Genomic DNA, 18515 nt, shown 5'->3' on the forward strand with positions numbered 1-18515 from the left:
GTTGATTTGTCCTTCCAGGGTCTACCCAGGATTTGGAGCAGTCTGACTATCTAGACTATAAAGGACTTACCAGGCCGTATTGATAGGGCCAAATTTCCTCATGCATTTGCTTTTTATACCCACCACCGAAGGATGGGGGTATATTCATTTTGTCATTCCGTTTGCAACACATCGAAATGTCCATTTCCGACTCTATAAAGTATATATATTCTTGATCAGCGTAAAAATCTAAGACGATCTGTTGAAATCACGCTACAGTCTTCAAAAATAGAGATATTGAGCTGAAACTTTGCACAGACTCTTTTTTGTCTATAAGCAGGTTAAGTTTGAAGATGGGCAAAATCGGACTATATCTTGATATAGCCCCCATATAGACCGATCTGCCGATTTGGGGTCTTAGGCCCATAATTGCCACATTTATTATCCGATTTTGCTGAAATTTGGGACAGTGAGTTGCGTTGGGCCTTCGAAAACCTTCGTCAATTTGGCTCAGATCGGTCCACATTTGGATATAGCTGCCATATAGACTGATCCTCCGATTTAGGGGTTTAGGCCCATAAAAGCCATATTTATTATCCGATTTTGCTGAAATTTGGGACAGTGAGTTGCGTCGGCCCTTCGACATTCTTCGTCAATTTGGCTCAGATCGGTCCAAATTTGGATATAGCTGCCATATAGACTGATCCTCCGATTTAGGGTTTTAGGCCCATAAAAGCCATATTTATTATCCGATTTTGCTGAAATTTGGGACATTGAGTTGTATAAGGCCCTTCGACATCCTTCGTCAATTTGGCCCAGATCGGTCCAAATTGGAATATAGCTGCCATATAGACTGATCCACCGATTTAGGGTCTTAGGCCCATAAAAGCCATATTTATTATCCGATTTTGCTGAAATTTGTTACAGTGAGTTGCGTTGGGCCCTTCGACATCTTTCGTCATTTTAGCCCAGATCAGTCCAGATTTGGATATAGCTGCCATATATACCGAACCACCGATTTAGGGTCTTGGGCCCATAAAAGCCACATTTATTATCCGATTTTGCTGAAATTTGGGACAGTGAGTTATGCTAGGCTCTTCGACACTCTTCGTCAATTTGGCCCAGATCGGTCTAGATTTGGATATAGCTGCCATATAGACCGATCCTCAGATTCAGGGTCCTAGGCCCATAAAAGCCACATTTATTTTCCGATTTTGTTGAAATTTGGGTCAGTGAGTTGCCTTAGGCCATTCGACATCTTTCTTCAATTTGGCCCTGATCGGTTCAGATTTGGATATAGCTGCCATATAGACCGATCTCTCGATTTAAGGTTTTGGGCCCATGAAAAGCGCATTAATTGTCCGATGTCGCCGGAATTTGGGACTGAGTTGTATTGGGCCCTTCGATGTTTGTCTTCAATTTGGCTCAGATCGAAACAGATTTGGATATAGCTACCATATAGACCAATCTCTCGGTTGAACAATGACTTGTACTTATAAGCATTTGGTCTAAATCGGATGATATGTCTATATAGCTGCTATGGGGCATAAGATATGCATTTTTCACTGGATTTTGACGAATGGTTGTTCACATATATACCCGAGGTGGTGGGTATCCAAAATTCGGCCCGGCCGAACTTATCGCCTTTTTACTTGTTCTTTCTGCGGAATTGATGTTTCTCCTCTTTCCTTTTCTCCTAATATCTCTCCTTCATCTGATTGCAGGGTTCGTCTATATGCCGCATTCATGTCTTCAGTAGTATTTCTACACCATTGTCTTACCATGAGTTTCTTGGGGGAGGCCTCTGGTACCCAAATGCGGCGTTCGTGTTATTTTCCATGGAGTGGGCAATGGTTGGCCACTGCGCCGTTATATCATTGGGACAAAAAGCGCTTTCATCAAAAAGTTGGGTCAGTCCAGTGGAATAATCCGTTGCCATCTGACGTGTTTGATGTCAAGCTTCCGTGCAGTAGCATATCGTAAATATTTTTCTCGCCACCCTCAAACGATTGCGAAATTTTGCTTGAACAAGGTAGTTCCCTCCTCTGATCGATCGTACATCTAACACGCTGGAGAATGCCTTCTATCTATTACAACGTAATCACTTTTATTCCTTTTTTCTTGAGCATAAGTCACTGTGTCAAATTTCAGTGAAATCGGAATTTAAATGCGCCTTATATGGGGCCAAGACTTTAAATCGAGATTTCGGCAGCTATATCCAAATCTGACACGATTTGGGCCAAATTTCAGAAGTTTCGAAGAGCCTAACACAACCCACTATCTCAAATTTCGGAGAAATCGGACAATAAATGCGCCTTTTATGGGCCCAAGATCTTAAATCGAGAGATCGGTCTACATGGCAGCATGGCAGCTTTATCCAAATCTGAACCGATCTGTTCCATATTGCAGAAGTATATCGAGGGGCCTACCACAGCTCACTGTCCCAAATTTCAGCAAAATCGGATAGTAAATGTGGCTTTTATGGGGCTAAGACCCTAAATCGAAAGATCGGTCTATATGGCCGCTATACTCAAATGTAGACCAATCTGAGCCAAATTGAAGAAGAATATTGAAGGGCCTAACACAACTCACTGTCTCAAATTTCGAAATCGGACAATAAATGCGCCTTTTATGGGGCCAAGACCATAAATCGAGAGATCTGTCTATATGGCAGATATATCCAAATCTGGACCGATATGGGCCATATTGCAGAAAGATGTCGAGGGGCCTACCACAATTCGCTGTCCCAAATTTCAGCAAAATCGGATTTATTTATGGGTCTAAGACCTTAAATCGGCGGATCGGTCTTTAATCGGCTTATGGCCAAAAAAGGAATCTGTGCAAAGTTTCAGCTCAATATCTCTATTTTTAAAGACTGTAGTGTAATTTCAACAGATAGACGGACGGACATGGCTAGATGGTCTTGGATTTTTACGCTGATCAAGAATATATATACTTTATAGGGTCGGAAACGGATATTTCGATGTGTTGCAAACGGAATGACAAAATGAATATATCCCCATCCTTCGATGATGGGTATTAAAATTGGTTGAGCCAACGAATCTGTTTTCTGTGTGCATGTGCGTCTGTCTGTCGAAAGCATGCTAACTTTCGATGGAATAAAGTTTGGCGCTTGAAATTTTGCACAATACTTCTTATTAGTGTAGGTCAGTAGGGATTGCAAACAAGACAAATCGGTCCATGTTATATGAATCTAATATACCCTACATCAACGATCGCATTCGTCAAGTACTTTGCTCGGCATCCCTTTATAGATAAGAATCACCATGCTATTGGAGCTAAATAAGGTTATGAACCGATTTGGGCCATACTTGGGTTTTAGTTCCTTGTCATATCACAGGAAGCGGAGAAGAACGATACCTTCCAGTTCATATTGTTGAACTGCCACATCGCTTTAAAAAAGCCCAACAATTTGCGAATCTTCACATTCACTAAATTAGACAAGTTCTTAAAGAAATGAGAAACTAAAAAGGCTCTCCTGCTGAATGCCATTGCGGGACACACACACAGCAGATGTTTTATAGTCCCTTCTTCCTTAACGCCCTCACAGCTTCTGCAATAGTCGTTACTTGCAACCTTTAGTCTGTCAGCACGTTTTCCGAAAAAGGCAGTGACCTGCTATGACAGTAAAGCAGTAGACCTCTTCAAGTTTAGATTGGCCCATAGTATTTTGCAGTGCTCACAACCACCACTTTGCGACCATCTGTCATTGGTTGCCATTAAGTCCTGATCCTGAATACCTAGCATACATGTCATTAGAGGCATACCCACACATTCCAGTTCCCTTGGAATAGGTAAGGTAGTTCGTAGTCTCGCAAGCTCGTCTGCTCTACAATTCCCCGACATCTCTGTGGTCCGACACCTAGAATAGGTGAATTTTGAACTGTTCATCCATCTCGATGAGCCATTAGCAACAGTCGAGGGCAGTGTTTGAATTCAGAAATACCTTATCCAGGGATGTAATGGCTGCCTGGCTGTCTGAGAAGATATTTAGGCCAGTCGTGGTCATGACATTATATCCTAGCCATTGCACCAATTCATTAATTACAAGGATCTCCGACAGATAACCTCGAGTAACCTTCAAGAACATTATGAGTCCAAGTTCTTCAGAGCACAACGCAGAGCCCACCTGGTCGTCTAGCTTGGAACCAACCTTAAAAAAGTCTGTTTAGTTTCTTTTACCAGGGATATCGTATTTCCAATGGCTTCTATCAGGAATAGTGGTACAGTAGTTTGTATCAAAAGACAGCTCTGTGTAATCAACAATGGCTGGAATATCGGGCATTGTTTCAAGGATAACACAGTGTGCAAAAGGAAAGCACCCTAAGCCTCATAGCAGTGGTCGCAGCAAAATTTGTCTCGCTGCATGGTCCAGAGGTATTAGGTTTAGCGTTGAATTCAGTGCACCAGATAGTGCCGTCCTCGTACGGCTGTGATGCACAAACAAACCATTCTTTTGATCCGGCTTAGTATTGACAAGTAGGTGTTCTTTTGAAGCGCCGTCCACCAGACCATGACACCTTATAGCATGATAGGTTTCACAACTGCAGTATATACCCAGAGCATGACACGTGGTCTAAAACCTCAACTTTTGCCAATGGCTCCCTTGCACGAGTATAGGGCAAGAGTTGCCTTTCTTGCCCATTCCAAAATATTGGATTTGAAGTTCAACTTCCTGTTCAACAAAACACCCAGGTATTTTGGGCTTTCTGTAAATGGAAAATTTACTCCACCCATATTCTATCAAACCCTATATGGCACGTATGTTATGGGTCATAGGAGAAGTGGTTGTGCAAAATTTCAGCCAAATCGGATAAGAATTGGGCTTTTTAAAGACTCAAGAAGTATAACAGAGATCTTGGTTTATATGGTCTCAACCGTCCTAAACTTATAAGAAGTATTTGTAAAAATTTCCAAGCGCCTAGCTTTTTTCCTTGCAAAATTTGTGTGCTTTCGGCGGACGATCAAGAATAACAATATAGTGTTACAGATGGAACGACGAAGTTAGTTTACCCCCATCTTATGGTGGAGCGAATAAGAAAGGGAACAAAAACAACAACATTCTGTTTGGCCAATGACCATGATGAGCCAACTATTTTTGGTCATCATCAAATAAAGTGACTTTGTCAAAACAACCATATCATAATCATAACGCTTTAAATGGCTATTAGTTTCACTTCAAGGTGACGTGCTAAAAGTTTCCTTGTCACGCATTAGCAAAGTCGTTCGTAACAGCACTCCCCGTAGTTGAAATCACACCAATTCGAAAGGGATTTTGGGGATATTTAAAGGTAATTTTCTATATTCGTGTCATCATGATTAAGAAGCCATAACTAAACAAAACAGGCCATTTGCAAAAATGATGTTTTTGACGTGTAGCATATTCACAGCTACCAACAAAGCCATTGTCACAGCTCTGCCTCATTATATGGCACAAAGAGTTCGAGGATTCCCATTAATTGAGTAGAGTGTTGGCACGCCATTCAATGATTTCCTTGCAGCCATTTGAATTATCGCATTACGATAAATTGACGCACTCCAAACAACGAACAAACCTCAGAGCCACACAAATGCAAAGTGGAAGAATCGGTGAAGGAATGAAAAATGTGCCATGAAAACATAGGAGTGTTGGTTGTGCCGAAAACAAATGCTCTGTCAATAATATTTATTATGGAAATTTGTCAGCTTCAAATTTAAGCATTCCGCAACAACAATCACTGAAATTATTCTGCCTGCAATGGAATAATATCCAAATAAATTGACCTCTATGGCAAAATGATTTTTGCAGGTCTTTCTGCCACAACTGGTGTCTTTTTCACAAATATTTTTTAAAAACAAGTAAGAGCATGCTAAGTTCGGCCGGGCCGAATCTTATATACCCTTCACCATGGATCGCATTTGTCGAGTTCTATGCGCAGTATCTCTCTTTAGGCAAACAAAGAATATTGAATAAGAACTGTTATTCTATTGGAGCTATATCAAGTTATAGTCCTATTTGGATCATAAATGAATGCTGAATACTGTAGAAGTCGTTGTGCGGTATTTCGGTTCATTCGGATAAGAATAGCGACTTGTGGGGGCTCAAGAAGCAAAATCGGGAGATAGGTTTATATGGGAGCTGTATCAAGCTATTGATCTATTCAGACCATATTAGACACATATGTGGAAAGTCATGACAGAAGCCGTTGTACAAAATTTCTGCCAAATGAGATAAGAATTGCGCCCTCTATAGGCTCTAGAAGTCAAGATTCCAGATCGGTTTATATGGCAGCTATATCAGGTTATGTACCGATATGCGCCATACATAGCATAGTTATTGGAAATCATAACAAAATACGTCGTGCAAAATTTCATTCCAATCGGATAAGAATTGCGCCCTCTAGAGGCTAAATAAATCAGGACCCAAAATCGGTTTATATGGCATTATATCAAAGCATGAACCGATTTGAACCATACTCAGCACAATTTTTGGAAGTGATACCAAAACTCTACGTGCATAATTTCAGTCAAATCGGACAAAAATTGCGCCCTCTACAAAAAGAATGATGAAATTAGTACACCCCCATCCTATGGTGGAGGGTATAAAAAAAAACAAAAAATTATGAAATGTTCTCCTTACAAACTTAACTAGGTTTGTACTACTGTCGACTGAAATGTTATTTCCACTTATTTCATTTGTTTATTGATTTAAGAAATGAAAATGAATTCGACATAGAATAATATGACATGCATTGAAATGGGTCCAGGTGTTCCGTAGCAATCAATTTTGGCTGTATGATCTGGGTTTGTTTCATCGATAATAAAAGTCAATGGCAAAATTATTTTATTTCTTTTTATTTCAAAATTTTCAATAGCGAAAATTGGGATTAGTATATTGCCCAGTATAGTAACTGAAATAACAAATTATTTCTTGAATAAAAAAAAATACAAACATACAGATCTTAACATGCAACAAATGACACTGTACGACAACCTCCACATTGCAGCAACTGCAGAAAACCATGTTGGTCTGGTAAGCTGCACACATGGCCCATAAGTTCATTTATGACTCAGGTTCAAGTTGCCACAAAGACACATTGAAAAAATGTTGAAATTGTTATACAGTATGTTCCAACTTTGAGGGGTTTCAGCCCCAATCGCCATTCAATGGCAAGCTGCCAACGAAATCTAGATCGATCAACATACCCAAATTATACGAGTTCAAATGTTAAGCTTCTTATTGATTGCATGATCACTTACTCACTCCTAACTTCTATGCTGTGGTATTTGGTAATTTACAAAACATGAATCAAATGATGTAATTATTGAAGTCAGTTCCCTCTCTTATGATCGATATGTTGGAAATGATTGAATGATTGGTTGAAGCCATGGCTAGAGGCATTATTATTGTCTTTGTCAAGGTTTAAGCTACGATTTGTATTTTTTAGTGAAAATTGTTTTAAAACAAAGCTTGCCCAGATGGTAGAGATAAGTTTGAAAAACATTTTCTTCAATGCATTTTCGAAAACAACTCACAGATTTTTGAATGCCTAGTTATAAAAGATTGAATTCGGGGAAATTAACATGTAACAAGTGAAAGAACATCGAATTCAGACTTTGTTTTAATAAAACGGAAACAATTATTTTATGATTTGCGTATTATTTATGCAATTTATTATTATACCAGCGAGAATAGTTATAGTTATCCCCGTACTATTGTTGGCGATATTTGTAAAGTATCCAGCGATGTAAAATTTGTCTACAAATAGCTGTGAAAACAAGTAAGAGCTCGCTAAGTGCGGCTGGGCCGAATCTTATGTACGCTCCACAATGGATAGCATTTGACACGTTCTTTGAATATTTATACCCTACAGCGGTACAGGGGTACATTATAACTTAGTGCATTTGTTTGTAACACCCAAAAGGAAGAGAGATAGACCCATTGATAAGTATACCGATCGACTCAGAATCACGTTCTGATTCGATTAAGCTATGTCCGTTTGTCTGTCTGACTGTCTGTCTGTCCATGTTATTTTGTGAACAAATTACAGTCACAGTTTTCAGCGCATTTATTGACCAATCTACCCAAAACTTCGTACAACGCTTTCCTTGACGACTTCCTTAATGTCTGTAAAGTTTGCTCGAAAAAGGTTCTGGTTTAGATATAGCTTCCATATATATGTTCATCCGTTCATCTGGAGCCACTGCAAGCAAAATTTATTCACCAATTATCCCAATTTCCACTACAAGGTATCATATAGTCGGCATCAACCGACTTGTTTACTTGTTTTTCTATACGTAGGTTGAGCTCTTTAAGGAATAAAATCGGATCATACTTGCATATAGCTGTCATATAAATCAATCCACCTATCTACGGTCTGAAATTCGAAACAATGAGTTGTGCTAAGTACCCCAAAATTCGCACCCCTATATATACCGATCTGCCAATTTAAGGTCTTAGGCCCATTAAAGCCACATTTATTAACCGATTTCGCTGAAATTTGGATCAGTGAGTTGTGTTAGGCCGCTCGATATTCCTGTTCAATATGGTTCGGGTCGGTTCAGATTTGGATATAGATGCCATATAGACCGATCTCTCAATTTAAGGTCTTGGGTCCATTAAATGCGCATTTGCTATTCGATTTCGCTGAAATTTGAGACGGTAAGTTATGTTATGCCCCTTAAAATCCTTGTACAATTTGTCCTGGATCGGTCCAGAGATGGATATAGTTGCCATATAGACCGATCTTACGATTTAAGGTAAGGTAAGGTTTGGTATTACGAGTTGTGCTAGGTCATCGACATCCCTGTTCGGAACAGCCCAGATCGGCCCAGATTTGAATATAGTTAACATATATACTAATCTACCGATTTAAAGTTTTAGACCCATAAAATGTGAATTTATTAGCTGACATTCGCACCAAGTATGGTCAAGATCGAGATATATTTGGATATAGCTGCCATATAAATCGATCTTCCAACTTAAGTTCTTGGGACCATAAAAACACGTTTATTACCCTACTTCGCAGAAAATTGACACAGTGGGTTGTCTTAAGCTCTTCTAAACACAATGAGTTCTACTGGGCCCTTCGACATTCGCACCGAGTATGACCCAGATATAATCTTATTCAGATATAGCTGCTATATAGACCGATCTCCCGATTTGAGGTCTTGGACCTATAAAAGGTTCAATTAGTATCTGATTTCGCAAAAATTTGATTTCGCAAAAATTTGATTTCGCAAAAATTTTTTAACCCATTTATTTGGTGCAATGAGTTGTTGTAGATCCTTACATAGTCTTCGTGTTTATGGTTAAGATCGAACAACATTAAGATATAACTGCTGTGGAGGCCACCGTAGTGCAGTGGTTAGGATGTCCGCCTATAACGATGAACGCCTGGGTTCAAATCCTGGCGAGACCATCGAAAAAATGGATTGTTCTTGGGAAAAATTTGCAATTTGCTGTGGTTTCCTAAATGATGCATTTTTCACCGTATTATGACGAAAGGTGGTTAGTATATATATATATGCGAGTTCCTTCCGGTCGAACTTAATGCCTTTTTATACCCTGCACCACCACTGATTATAGATTTGTGCATTTGTTTGCAACGCTAAAAAGAAGAAGCGCTAGACCCATCGATAAGAATACGGATCGGCTTAGAATCACTTCCTGATTCGATTTAGCTATGTCTGTCTGTCTGTCCATGTATTCTTGTAATCAAGGTACATGTCGCATTTGTCCGATTTTTACAAAATTTTGTGTATGTTTCTTTTTTGGTCCAAGGACAAACGCTATTGATTTTGAAAAAAATCGGTCCAGATTTAGATATAGCTCCCATATATATCTTTCATCCGATGTGCCCTGTTAATGCTGTAGAGGCCACAATTTTGGTCGGATCCTTACAAAATTTGACACGAAGTGTTTTTTAACGACCCAAAATGCTTGCAAAATTTTATTGAAATCGGTTCAGATTTAGATATAGCTCCGCTATATAACTTTGGTCCGATTTGACCTATAAAAGCTGTAGAAGGCACAATTTTGGTCCGATCTTTACAATCTTTGCACGAAGTGCTTTTTGTGACGTTCCAATATATGTGCAAAATTTCATCATAATCGGATAAAATTTTTATGTAGCTCCCATGTATATCTTTCATCCGGTTCTCTAGTTATATATATGATCTCCCAATTTAGCCTCCTCATGGGAATGATTAATATCCGACATCTCTTTGCAAACTAACCTAGCCTAAGCTCCTCAACATTATTAAGGTAGGTATTTATTATCTCGAAGCGGTTGTTATAATCGTGATCTATAACCGGTTTTTAACACCAAAGTCCGATTTTCTTGCTTCGAGCAGAAAATCTTGCTTACAATACTCAAAGTTATTTCGAAATGGAATGCTGTCACCTACAGATAGATCCATTTTGGCCATTTAAGCTGTTGGAATACTTACTATTTATCTACCTTGATTTACATCTTCAGACAAGTGTAATGCCCATTCATCCACCTCATATCAAGTTATGTTTAATTTGATAGTTCTTCGTACTGCAAACGCCCATATCAAACATTCAAGTAGACTCATAAAATATGCCGTAATTTATTACGAAACGAACAGTGTTTGTTTCATTATCAGCGAAAAATGTGCAATTTGAGCAACAGTCATAATTCCTAAATATTTTGCCAAATATCGAGTAGGAAGGTACCAGCTTCGAATCTTAACAAAAACAAACCGTTAGAGTTATGGCTGTGAACAGAATTGTTCATATACCCAAAGTGGTGCACATTTCTACTGCTTTGTATTGCACGTAAAAGCCAGGTATTGAATTCGGAGGGGTCGAACTTTGCTTGCCCACAACCACATATATGATATTAAATTTCAACGAAATCAGACGGAAAATCCGATCGTCTTGGAATTAAACGACGATCAAGAATGTATGTGCTCTGTATAATGGGAAATGAATATTTCGATATGTTTCAAATGGGATGACAAAATGAATATGCACCTTATAGTGGGTATGAAAGAGGGTTTACCTATCTCCCTGTTAAAAGATCAAATATTGCAAATATTATAATTAAATACACGATGTCATTCTTTGCAATATCTTAGACAATATCTGAATGATAAATATATATGAACCAAACTCCCGAATTGATCCTTGGGTGTAAAGTAGACCTAATTTTTGTATATGGCCTAATGCCCTTCAACAGCACGATCTATATAAATCGATTCTATTCTTTGACTTCTTGATCTCTTAGAAACCTTAATTTGATTTGACCTTGAAACCTTACAATAAGTAAAATTTCGATGGGTTCATAGATATATAAAACCACAAGGAAAACAATCGTCCTAATTGATTTGTTGATTTTCCTTAATTTTGCTCTAATTTTAAAGGATCAAACTGCAAATTATTTCAATTTTCAGGAATCCAATAATATACATACATATCTGATATCCAAATATTGGACCAAGTGTTTGGGGAGCCGCCTCCTCCCAAAAACATCCCACAAAAGAGACAAATTTACGACCATAGCAATATGGGGCTCAAAAGAAAGGTCTTTGGAAGTAAAGCACGAATCTGATATCAATATTCGGGAAAAGTCTCTATGGGGCCGCCCCATCCCCATAACACCACCCAAATAGAAAGTTTTTGCTGGCTATTGCAATATGAGGCTCATATTAGAGGGTTTTTAGAGTAGAATACGAATCCGATATATATTTTCAAGGCCAACCATACCCCAAAACACTTCCCAAGCCGGTTATGGAAAATGAGGCTCAAATTAAAGGTATTTGGGAGTAGACCACGTATCTGATAACAACATTCGGGATTAACTATCTAGGGGACGTCCCACCACAATTACAATCCCCAAATAGGACGTATTTGCTCACCAAGACAATTTGGGTCTTAAAGAGAGTGGAAATAATAATTTTTAGTTTTTGGGCCAATACCCCAAACCGGACATATTTGCTGACTTTTGCAATAAGGAGTTTAAATGAGATTAGAAAACGAATTTGACATCCAATTTTGAGGCCAATGGCAATATGGAGTTCAAATAAATGATATATGGATATATGAGAATCGAGCACGTTGCTGATATATTTTCCGGGCTTAGTGTTTGGGGGACCAACCCAATCCCCAAAACAACTCAAAACAGGGCATATTTACCGACCATGTTAATGTGGAGCCTAAGAATTGATACCCATTTTCGGGACCAAGTTTCTTGGGAGACCCCCAGAAAATTGGTCCCCTTTCCCAAAATACCCCAAAGACAGCAATTTTTTGGTGACCATCGCAATATGGGGCTCAAATAAAGGTATTTGGGAGTAGAATACGAATTTGATATCCAAACGTAGGACCATGCATTTTAGGCATCACCCCTTCCCCAAAACACCCCCCCCCCACGAATTTGATAACCTATTTTGGGGCCATGAGGCGTTCCCCAAGCTTCATCGTGTAAACTCCCCTAAACCAATGGGATTTAAATAAATAGTATTTGAAAGAAGAGCACGATGTTGATATTTTTCAGGGCCAAGTGTCTGGAAGGCCACCTCATCCCCGAAAACACTCCTAAATCAGATATCATGAGAATATCGGGCTGAAATAAAGTATTTTAAGAATGGAGTACACCTTATATCCAAACTTAAATTCGTAGACCAATAACAGGATTCAGATGAAGGCACTTATATTTTTAAACTGTTAGTCAAGCGATATACTATTTTCGTAGAATGGTATTTCACTAAAAGCTCTTTAATTGTCGAAAATAAATATTCCAAAGAAAATTTTGTTCCATATAAAGTAAAAGAAGGCGCAGCGGAGCGGGCCCGGGTCGACTAGTAAACTTATAGAAAATCGATTGTTAATAATAGAAAACACTGTCCTATTGGAGCTATATCAAGTTATGGTCCGATTTGGACCATAATGGAATGAATGTTGGAGACCATAGTAGAAGTCATTGTGTTAAATTTCAGCCAAATCGAATAAAAATTGCGCCCTTTAGGGGCTCAAAAATTAAAATAGGGAGATCGTTTTATAGGGGAGCTGTATTAGGCTAGAGACCGATTCAGACCATATTTGACACGCATATTGAAGGTCATGGGAAATGCCATTGTACAAAATTTCAGGCAAATCATATAACAATTGCGCCCGATAGAGGCTCAATAAGTCAAGATCCCAGTTCGGTTTATAATTCAGCTATTTGAGATTATAGACCGCTTTGAACCGTACTACGCACAGTTGTTGAAAGTCATAACCAAACACGTCGTACTAAATTTCAGTGAAATCGGATAGGATTCGCGCCCTCTAAAAGCTCAAGAAGTCAAGACCAAAGATCAGTTTGTATGACAGCTATATCAGGTTATGCACACACTACCGTGGTGCAGGCTACTAAGTGCATTTGTTTGTAACCTAGAGGAAGAGAGCAGAGAGCTAGACCCATTGATAAGTATACCGATCGACTCAGAATAACTTTCTGATTCGCTTTAGCTACGTCCGTCTATCTCTCCGTCTGCCTGCCAATGTTTATTTGTGTACAAAGCACACTTTTGAATTCGATTTAGCTATGTCCGTCTGTCTGTCCATGTCAATTTGTGTACAAAGTACAGGTCACAATTTTCATCCAATCATCTTCAAATTTGCACAGGTTTCTCTTTTTATCCAAGACATGAAGCCTATTAAAATTGGAAAATATCGGTTCAGATTTGGATATATCTCCCATATATACGTTTGTCCGATTTTGACTTAAATTTCAATAGAATGGTCATTTGTTATCCGATGCTCTCGAAATTTCATCGAAATCGGGTCACATTTGGATATAGCTTCCATTCCATATCCACAGCAAGCGCATTTATTTACTTCCCAACATTTTGCACAATGTTTTCCTCGATAACTACCACAGTATCTGAGAAGTTTGCCCGAAATCCGATCAGATTTAGATATAGCTGTCTTATAAAGGGTGATTTTTTTGAGGTTAGGATTTTCATGCATTAGTATTTGACAGATCACGTGGGATTTCAGACATGGTGTCAAAGAGAAAGATGCTCAGTATGCTTTGACATTTCATCATGAATAGACTTACTAACGAGCAACGCTTGCAAATCATTGAATTTTATTACCAAAATCAGTGTTCGGTTCGAAATGTGTTCATTCACCGTAACGTTGCGTCCAACAGCATCTTTGAAAAAATACGGTCCAATGATTCCACCAGCGTACAAACCACACCAAACAGTGCATTTTTCGGGATGCATGGGCAGTTCTTGAACGGCTTCTGGTTGCTCTTCACTCCAAATGCGGCAATTTTGCTTATTTACGTAGCCATTCAACCAGAAATGAGTCTCATCGCTGAACGGTGAATGAACACATTTCGAACCGAACACTGATTTTGGTAATAAAATTCAATGATTTGCAAGCGTTGCTCGTTAGTAAGTCTATTCATGATGAAATGTCAAAGCATACTGAGCATCTTTCTCTTTGACACCATGTCTGAAATCCCACGTGATCTGTCAAATACTAATGCATGAAAATCCTAACCTCAAAAAAATCACCCTTTATATGTTTGTTCAATTTTGGGCAATATTGCCAAAATGTGGTAATTTGTTATTCGATTCTCTCGAAATTTCATCGCAATCGGTTCAGATTTGAATATAGCTTCCATATATATACATATAGCTCGATTTTCACTTCTAGAGCTATTGCAAGCGCATTTATTGACCAATCTTCCAAATATTTTGAACAACGCTTTCCTAGACGACTAACACAATATGTAACGAGTTTGGTAGAAATCAGCTTGAATTTAGATATAGTTCGAGGACGTAGCCAGGATTTTATTTTTTGGAGGGGGGGGACCCCACCTCAAAATCAAAAATTGCCAAAAGTCTTCTGTTACTGTGAAATTGGTAAAGATACCTCAAACTTTTGGTCGCTACTGGGTGTAGCAACTGGGCCATCGGCGGAGACATTTGGTTAAAATCAGAGCTGAATTTTGTACTAATTGCCAACACACTATTTATTGGCCGATCCTAATCTTTCAAAACCTTACAAATGTGTTTATCTTTGCTTATATCTTAGTTTTATGGTAATAGTTTGGCGAATCAGCTTCAGTATTTTGTTGATTTTTTTCTTTTGCGCTCACTTCAATTTGCTCTCAAAGTAGTTTCGTGATTTAAACAGGTTATTGCTTGTGTCGGTCAATGGGTTCTAAATGACTTTTTTTCCATAAAATTTTACGCAAAAAATTGATAAATTAAGCAACTATAAATGTTAAATATTTCAAAAAAAATTAATTTTAAACATTTTCTACGACGAGCCATCTACGTTCTGCTTAAATGATGCCGCTTATTTCTCTCCCCATGGCGAAACAATTAAAGGTGGTCTTATTTGTACAACAACCACAAATCATATGGTGCAATCGGCGTCTAGTCATCAAGGTTTCAATTCAAAATTAGCATTGTTCTCAACACAACCAAGTAAAATGAGAGAAAGAGAAAGTAAAAAAAAATTGGGGTAGTTTGCTGTGAATGTAAACACAGAACTGTCATCTTAATACCGTCAAACTGGCAGGCTGTTCGCGTGAGACCACCTTTGTTAATCCACCGTGTTCTTCTACAAACTATATTAAAAGCGAAGGAAAATCCTATTTTGAAAAAAATATGCCCGGTAAAAATTGCATCCAACTATTGCCGTATATGGCTTAATGTAATGCTATACTGGCTATAATATCAAGTCTTAAGAGTCCTAAAGTTTTCCTAATTTATTGAAGATAAAATAAGAAAACATGCTAGAAGTAGAAATCAGAAATACGAAGAGATTTCCACGTTATTGCAGTTGAACTTTTTTCTTTCTTTGCCTACTAATTTTTACTCAGTAGATGAAATAAATAAATAGTTGGTGTCAAATGATCTAACGACAACCGTAAGTATTGGGTTGCCCAAAAGGTAATTGCGGATTTTTTAAAAGAAAGTAAATGCAATTTTAATAATACTTAGAATGAACTTTAATCAAATATATACAATAATTGCCATTTTGTTCGATAACCTTTTGCCATCTTCCTGGCAAATTTAGTATTCCGCGCTCATAGAACTTCTGGCCTTTATCTGCAAAAAACTGAACCAAGTGCGATTTTATAGCCTCATCATTGCCGAAAGTTTTACCATTTAAGGAGTTCTGCAAAGATCGAAATAAATGGTAGTCTGATGGTGCAAGGTCAGGGCTATATGGTGGATGCATCAAAAGTTCCCAGCCAAGCTCACTCAGTTTTTGGCAAGTGACCAAAGATGTGTGCGGTCTAGCGTTGTCCTGGTGCAATATGACACCTTTACGATTGACCAATTCTGGTCGCTTCTCCTTGATGGCTGTATTCAATTTGTCCAATTGTTGACAGTAAACATCCGAATTAATCGTTTGGTTCCTTGGAAGTAGCTCGAAATATACCACACCCTTCCAATCCCGCCAAACAAACAGCATAACCTTCTTTTGGTGGATATCAGCCTTTGAAGTGGTTTAAGCTGGTTCACCATGCTTGGACCATGATCGTTTTTGACTTACGTTGTTGTAAACAATCCATTTTTCATCTCCAGTTATGATTCGATTTAAAAACGGATCGAATTCAATGCGTTTAAGGTGCATATCACAAGCGTTGATTCGGTTTGTTAAATGAATTTCTTTCAATACATGTGGTACCCATATTAAAATAGACGCCAAACAAACAAATGTGAATAAAATTTCGCGCACTTTTTTTCTAAAGCAAGCTAAAAGTAACAGCTGATAACTGACAGAAGGAAGAATGCAATTACAGAGTCACAAGCCGTTGAAAAATTTGTCAACGCCGACTATATTACCGACAATTACTTTTTGGGCAACCCAATAAATCGCTCTCTCTCTCTCTCTATTTTACTTCTTGAGCCCGCAACGGGCACAATTCTTACTCAAATTGGCTCACATTTTACACAGGTCTCCAACATATAATTTAATTGTGGTCCGAACCGGACCATATCTTGATATCGCTCTAATAGCAGAGCATATCTTTTCTTTTACCATTTTTTTGCCTAAGAAGGATGCAAGGAAAAGAGCTCGACAAATGCGATCCATGGTGGAGGGTATATAAGATTCGGCCCGGCCGAACTTAGCACGCTTGTACTTGTTCATTTTGTTTTTGTTTCTTTTTAGTACAGAAAAAAAAAATACCAGAAACACTGGTGTCCGAGGGCCCCCTCCCCTGGCTACGACTCTGGCTTCTATATATATGTTCATCCGATTTAGAGTAATTTGTAATAATGTTGTCATTTGTCAACCGATTGTAACGAAAATTGGCATATGTACTCGTAATTAACCTATAATTGTTAGCATTTTTGATAAATTTTCATTTTTGCTACTTGCACTTATAGAGCCGTAGTTATTACAATCTGAACATATTTGCTCGAAATTTGATACGGATACTATATCCCATATGAAAACCTCTGCCGAGGTCCATCAAAATTTGGTTCAGAATTAGATTTAGTACTTATAGGGTAGGTGTAGGGAATTATATAGTAGTCACCGCCCGACTTTCCGGCCTTTCCTTACTGGTTATTTATACATTTCATTGATAACACATACTTCGGCCTCGGCGCCCAGGGTAACATTTGTTCTTTTTATTTCAGGTGCTATGTCTCGCGCAGTCAGAGCTTTGGCCAAGCTAATTTTTTCTCTCCGTCAGTTTTGCTATTTAACACAAAGTTTGAGATAGTATACAGTTCTCTTAATTTAGCATTTTTTCACCATATTTTGTCATTTGACACATAAGAATTTCAGAAGTGGGTTGGCGAATTATGCTGACATGTCGATCGGCATAGCTCATTGGGGCAGGCTCAAATAAACAAAAGAAACGCCGAAAATTGTTTGTAGCTTGTTTGTGCTCTGTGTCTTTGTCTCGGCGTGTAGTTTACTCATATAAGATAGGAACATGGGCCACCATTCCAAACTAAAGTGGATTTCTGGCACAGGAGTATTCTATGCCAGCCAATAAACACCTCAGCACCACTCGTATAGTTGCTGACATATGTGTTGCGACTCCATCTATTTTGGGATGTCGAAGTATGAGTGATGACAACAGGATAGTAGCTTTGGCTTTTGCCAACAGTTTTTGCTATTTCTGCGAGTGGTACAACAAGGAAATGCTTCAACTGTTGCCAAAATAAATAAAAGCAGCCAAAATGCCCCACCGACATGTGGATGTATGTAACACACGTTCATACGTCTTATGCCGAGCGCAGAATGTTTATAACCATATTGCGTGAATTTGAAGCCGCCACTCTGAATTTGCATAATCGTTCCGAGTATTCGAAAATATTCAAATCCATGTGGCAGGGTGGCTGGCTGACTAGCTAAAAATAATTCCGAGCCAAAAGAAAAATCGATTACTATCAAGTAGCTCATATTCGCATATGATGTGCTTCCCTCTTGCCCCGTAGACTCATGAGAACATGCATTGATATAAAATGCTCGAAAAAAAAACCAGCTTTTAGGCCAAAATGTAAGCAACGACAAGAAAATGAAAATGCTTCTT

General features: G+C 38.5%; 1 protein-coding gene across 5 annotated transcripts in view; it reads left to right on the forward strand.

Annotated features, from left to right (window-relative positions):
* The window catches only part of LOC106088992 (uncharacterized), a 604691-nt gene that overhangs the window by 313112 nt on the left and 273064 nt on the right, over positions 1–18515 (forward strand). The window lies entirely within an intron of this gene.

Source organism: Stomoxys calcitrans, chromosome 5 (assembly GCF_963082655.1).
Source record: "Stomoxys calcitrans chromosome 5, idStoCalc2.1, whole genome shotgun sequence".
Lineage (NCBI taxonomy): Eukaryota > Metazoa > Arthropoda > Insecta > Diptera > Muscidae > Stomoxys > Stomoxys calcitrans.